This window comes from Doryrhamphus excisus, linkage group LG2 (genome assembly GCF_037039965.1).
Source record: "Doryrhamphus excisus strain RoL-2023G ecotype Guam linkage group LG2, RoL_Dexc_Guam_v1.1, whole genome shotgun sequence".
Classification (NCBI taxonomy): Eukaryota; Metazoa; Chordata; class Actinopteri; order Syngnathiformes; family Syngnathidae; genus Doryrhamphus; species Doryrhamphus excisus.
In genome coordinates, this window is record NC_136358.1 from 26451761 (window position 1) to 26457796 (window position 6036).

Genomic DNA, 6036 nt, shown 5'->3' on the forward strand with positions numbered 1-6036 from the left:
TTACAGATGACAATCGTGATTTTATTTGACTTCTGCCTGAGTTTGTTTAGTAGCAGCGCTTATCTGGCTTACAGCCACGCCCATATAAAGAAGTCTGCTCCTCTGTGACATCACAAAAGGGTCACTTTTACCACACCTTCTGAAACAGAGTGTTTTGAGCCGTCTATAATTTCTTTCAGCCACAAATCTACCTTGGAAACGATCATGTTAAGTTCACTTTAACACTGTCACAGAATCTCTCATTTTATCAGTAATTTTATGAGAAAATTTTATCATAAATTGTCTAACTTTAGTTGTTATTCATCGACCTTTCTTTGCTTTTGCCGGAACAATATCAATGGTATCACAGGAAAAGGAAATACATATTTTAGACGCCGGGCACAGATCAATGATTTCTTGCAGTATATAGATGATATTTTCTCACCGCCTCCATCGCCTGTCTGCTCCTCAACCCCTGCTGCGAGATGTTTAAGGAAAAGAAATGTTAACAAACCTCCTGGAGGGTGTCCAAATAAAGCAGCTTCAAAGAAAAAAAAAAAAAGCACAAGCACGTCTGGACAACTCGTGGTTCATTCACATTGCAAAAGGTCATTGAACTCAGGTGCTATTACTTTGAAAAATGCCCTGAAAACCCGAGACAGGACCTCCAAACCAATCCGAAATAAGAACTGACACTGATCAAAAAGACTCCAGCCTGCCACCGAGTGTCTGTTTGGCTGCTTTGTCCCTGTTGCCACTTCTGTCCATTTACAAACTGTTTTGGACGGAATGGGACTGCCATGGACTCGGTAATCCCAAGCACAGTGCTGGAGTACAGACATCCTGTTCCAGATGGATGAGTGGCTCTGGTCCAGATCAGACAAACAGGAGACACCGTCGCCGCCCCCTCAGCTCATTTAAACCGCTACTGACGCTCACGAGTGAGCGGAGAAGAAGCTGCCAGAGGATCATCAGCGACAAAAATCAGTCCTTTTCCCGGTAGTACTCCACTCCGGTTTTCATATCTTTATAGACATCTCACAGGTGGACTCAAACACAACACAATAACTAAAGCTTCAGGGAGAGCTATGATTCACAGACGTGGCCTGAAGCAACCTGGAAGTACGATAGTGATACCGCATTCACAAACATTCATTGCGGTTTGATACCCTTCCTTATCGGTGACTTGATTTTCAATTCAATCCATGAATTCAGGTTTTGTGGATTAGTCGGACCATGTGTCTTGAAGTCATATTCCATACGCACACTCAGCATAATACCGGGCACATGCATATATACACACACATAAAGATAATACTTAAGTGTTCACAGTCAAATATATGATAACCTCAATGAACATTAACCTATCAAGCACGACATTACAAGTCCTGTTTGCCCCCTCGGCTGGCACAGCAGTTTGGGAAAAACAAACGCACCGCAAGCCAACGTCACGCCCCAAGCGGGAACAAACAGAAATGGACAAAGAAAAGGCCACCCCGAGTGGAACGCCTCCAAGCCCAGGCAGATGGCTCTCCCGACAAGACCCAAGCCTCTTGCATCCATCGTCACCACGAGACCAACAGCCAATGGAGCACATCAAACCCCAAACAGCAACAGCTGGACCCAGCTGGGGAAAACCACTGGATGCCTCTGCAGGTATTTTTAATTGGAGTTTATACTGTGGTACCTCGGCATACGAGTGTCCCGGTACCTCGGCGTACGAGTGTCCCGGTACCTCGGCGTACGAGTGTCCCGGTACCTCGGCGTACGAGTGTCCCAACTACAAAAGGCTTGTGTTACCTGATTTTTGCTTTAAACTGTTTGGGTTACGAACTGCTAGTTTGAGGCTTGTCACCTTAGTATGTGCGTGTGTGTGTGGGATGGGGACAAACGACATGCGTACCCAAGGATGTGTGGGGGGGGACAAACGACATGCGTACCCAAGGATGTGTGGGGGGGGACACGACATGCGTACCCAAGGATGTGTGGGGGGGGGACACGACATGCGTACCCAAGGATGTGTGGGGGGGACGACATGCGTACCCAAGGATGTGTGGGGGGGACGACATGCGTACCCAAGGATGTGTGGGGGGGACGACATGCGTACCCAAGGATGTGTGGGGGGGACGACATGCGTACCCAAGGATGTGGGGGGGACGACATGCGTACCCAAGGATGTGGGGGGGACGACATGCGTACCCAAGGATGTGGGGGGGACGACATGCGTACCCAAGGATGTGGGGGGGACAACATGCGTACCCAAGGATGTGGGGGGGACAACATGCGTACCCAAGGATGTGGGGGGGACAACATGCGTACCCAAGGATGTGGGGGGGACAACATGCGTACCCAAGGATGTGGGGGGGACAACATGCGTACCCAAGGATGTGGGGGGACAACATGCGTACCCAAGGATGTGGGGGGGACGACATGCGTACCCAAGGATGTGGGGGGGACGACATGCGTACCCAAGGATGTGGGGGGGACGACATGCGTACCCAAGGATGTGGGGGGGGGGGCATACGAAGGCGGAACTGAGAGGACACACATTAGATACTTTATGTACCCATGCTTTGGCCCTAGTGAAGGTGTCTTCATGTACTTATACTGTATTTTGGTGACAGCATTTGTCACCTGATAGTACATGTGAAAAATGTCACTTTGGTATTTGCACCAACCTGCTGAAAATGGAGCTCAATAGTCAGGCTGGCCAAACTGATAAAGTGTTGAAAGCCTGTGGAGACGAGGCGACGCAGCGAGGCCGACCTGAAACGGTGTGATGTTGCACTTCTCTCAAATAGCAGCAAAAAAAAAAAAAACAAGGTAATTAGCGCAAGCCGCAGCATACACACATAGCATATAGCATATAGCATATAGCACGTGTCCACATGGACAGACACTAAAATTCACACTCTGGCATGAAAGTCAAATCACACATGGAGACATCCATACTGCAACAAAACACACCCGGAGCACGGAGGCTTGCAGCAGGCAAGGGAAGCCTCGTGTAGGCGAGGAGGGATTCTACAGTTGGAAAGGGTGTGATAATTAACAGCTTAGCATAGCATCTTCCGAGGCACCATATCACCAGGATTCCACCTATGACTCAGTGCTTCTGTCACCTTCCTGCACCCCACAAGCAGCACGGTGATTTTAAAGCAGTAGGGGGCGGGGCATGTTGTCGAGTGTGAAACCTTAAAGTGTGAATATGTCGTACTTTGACGTTCCGATGATGGCTTTAAAATGACCTTTAATGATATGACTTTCATTACTTCCTTAAAGTGCCTCTTTTAGGGGTCTAAATTATTGCGTCAATACCGATACAGACCTCAAACTATGCACAACGATGATAAAATAATAAACAATAAATAACAAACAACCATAAACAACAAACATTAAATTATTATTATTATTAAATAAGCAAAAACTTGGAGCGATTTCTCAGGTTCTCAGAGTGCGAGATGGGCGATACTACAATTTATGGTATTGATCCAACGGCAAGTAAATACAGGGCCTTTATTGGCTATATGGATTTTTTTTCTCTTTCCATTTTTCATGATCTTTGAATATGAAACAATTTAAGAATATATAAATACAGCAAGACGCTGTAACAGTGTTGTCAAAATAGTACAAATATTCTTTTATGCACGCTAGTATCAATCCGATACTGACACTACCCTGGTATCAGTATCAATATTTATATTATATTTATCAATATATATATATATATATGATGTGCTATACCAAATATCACTATATTGACAGTTACTATGGTACTGATTATGTCATTGTATGGTCATATCACCTCGTAATTCGGTACGAAAACAACAAAATAGACAAAATTAAAAGATTAAGATTAAATAAATAAACTTAAACTATATTAGGAAAGCAGGAAGTGAACAAATGTAACAGTTACTGATTGAAAAAGTACCAGATGGAGGGGTAGGATTTAATAAGCTTTGCTTCTTCCTACTCCTTTTGGACATGTGGAACTGTGAACTTATTATGGGATGCACTCAATTGTAATCTGATGCATGTTCAAATGAAATTGAACCATTACCATTACCATTTTGTACCACCTGTTGGTTTATCCTAATCAATTTATTCCACAAATATGAGTAAAAACAAGCATAGGTTGGACAATAGATACTGTCGGTAGATGCTGGTTTTATCCATAAGAGAATTCCATCAAGGTCTATGTCAAATATCATGAGAGCCTCGTGTTTGCAAAATGAAAGGCATCTTTTCCACACATGAAGCTCCGCAAACGGCAACAAGCTATTATACATTCATGAGACGCACCTGTTTGACAGTAATATCTATTCGCTCTGCTTGGGGTGGCATCAGCCTTCATGTTCCCCGTCACTGACCGTTTCATTGCCCTATCCCCTCTCGACACGCGCCTTCCCGGTGCCATCGCTCGCCTGTGTCACATCAAGGGCCGAGTTGTCTGTGCAGAAAACGCATGAAACCGACCTTCATTTAATGCGCATCAGATGGATGCACGTTGACGTGTTGGCCAATGGCAGCAGCTTTAGGTCTTTAAAAGGAATAGATTTATTCACCGTATATTTGAAAAGTAGTGTTCATATGTAGAGTATATGGCGCATTGAGATCAACCATTCTTATTTACGTTTCAAGAACATCCAAATCCCAACAAATCTGAAGTCGAGCAGCACTGAAATGGTCGTGTTGGATTTTAGAGAATCTACTGTGGTCTCACTTGATGCTAATGAGAGCAGAAAGAGACTAAAAATGTGTGCATTTTTAAATAACAACAATAGTATATTATTGTACTTCAGTACGAGGTGCATTATTAAAAAAATAATATTAGGAAAGCAGGAAGTGAACAAATGTAACAGTTACTGATTGTAAAAGTACCAGATGGAGGGGTAGGATTTAATAAGCTTTGCTTCTTCCTACTCCTTTTGGACATGTGGGACTGTGAACTGATTATGGGATGCACTCAATTGTAATCTGATGCATGTTCAAATGGAATTAAACCATTACCATATTATATAACAGGTCTGTGAATGTATTATTTATTAACATTGTTATACAGAATCTAGCCAATAATAAAAATACTTCTTACCATTGCTGCCCGGTTTTGCACCGTATGTGGACTAGGACTGGACCATGGATGCCGACGAAGGATATCGGTGTGCAGGTAAGAGTCTTCTCATGCAGTCTGTAAGGGGTTGAACAACAAAGGGCATTAGTGCGTGGAATAATGCAACAGAAAAGCACTATGATAACAGACTAGAGTTGGTCATGTGATCCCATGGACAACTGGTACTGCTCTACAACAGGAAGTTGGAATTGTTGGGATTAGTAACTGTGTCTCGGACCAAATGGCTATGACATGTGGGGTTGCCCAGGGGTCAATCCTGGAGCCGCTACTGTTCAATCTGTACATTTTCCCTTTGGGCTAGCTAACACACAGCCGTAATGTGTCCTACCACAATGCTGCAGATGACTCTACCTTAGATCTACACGTCACTCACGGCATCAAACACATCAGTGTGTGGATGTTTTTATAGGATGATTTCATGATGTGATCTTACCCTCTTTCCTGTGAAGTATGACTGGTGCAAACCAAGAGGAACAACCAAACATCTCCCAGGTGCTGTCCATCTGCTTAAATGGGTTAGGTGCTCATCAGGTGCAGGTGCGCCCTGGAGTCCAGCCTCCAGCCGGAAAGAGGGCTCCTGCAGAAGAAAGAACCCGCCCAAAAGAAGGCGGGGAAGTACAGAGGGCAAAGACAGGAGGAGCCTGGAAGTGGAACACCGGAAGATGTATCTTTCTTTCTTTTGACCATCTTCTCTGTCAAAATGGCTGACTATTGGATTAAAGGAGGGAATTTTACTTCTTGTCCTCTCAATGAGGGCTACACGGCGGTCAAGTGGTTAGCGTGCAGACCTCCACCCTCGGCCATCACTGTGTGGAGTTTGCATGCGTGGGTTTTCTCCGGGTACTCCGGTTTCCTTCCACATTCCAAAAAAACATGCTAGGTTAATTAGCGACTCCAAATTGTCCATAGGTATGAATGTGAGTGTG

At 44.6% G+C, this 6036-nt stretch overlaps 1 long non-coding RNA gene across 1 annotated transcript; it reads right to left on the minus strand.

Moving 5' to 3' along the window:
• Positions 1-202: 202 nt before the first annotated feature.
• LOC131109413 (uncharacterized) lies at positions 203-5631 on the minus strand. The gene is made up of 4 exons (XR_009120743.2): positions 5544-5631; positions 5072-5167; positions 2658-2771; positions 203-936 (listed from the first exon to the last, which is right to left on the minus strand). It is a non-coding gene; the product is annotated as an uncharacterized LOC131109413 (long non-coding RNA).
• Positions 5632-6036: the final 405 nt, after the last annotated feature.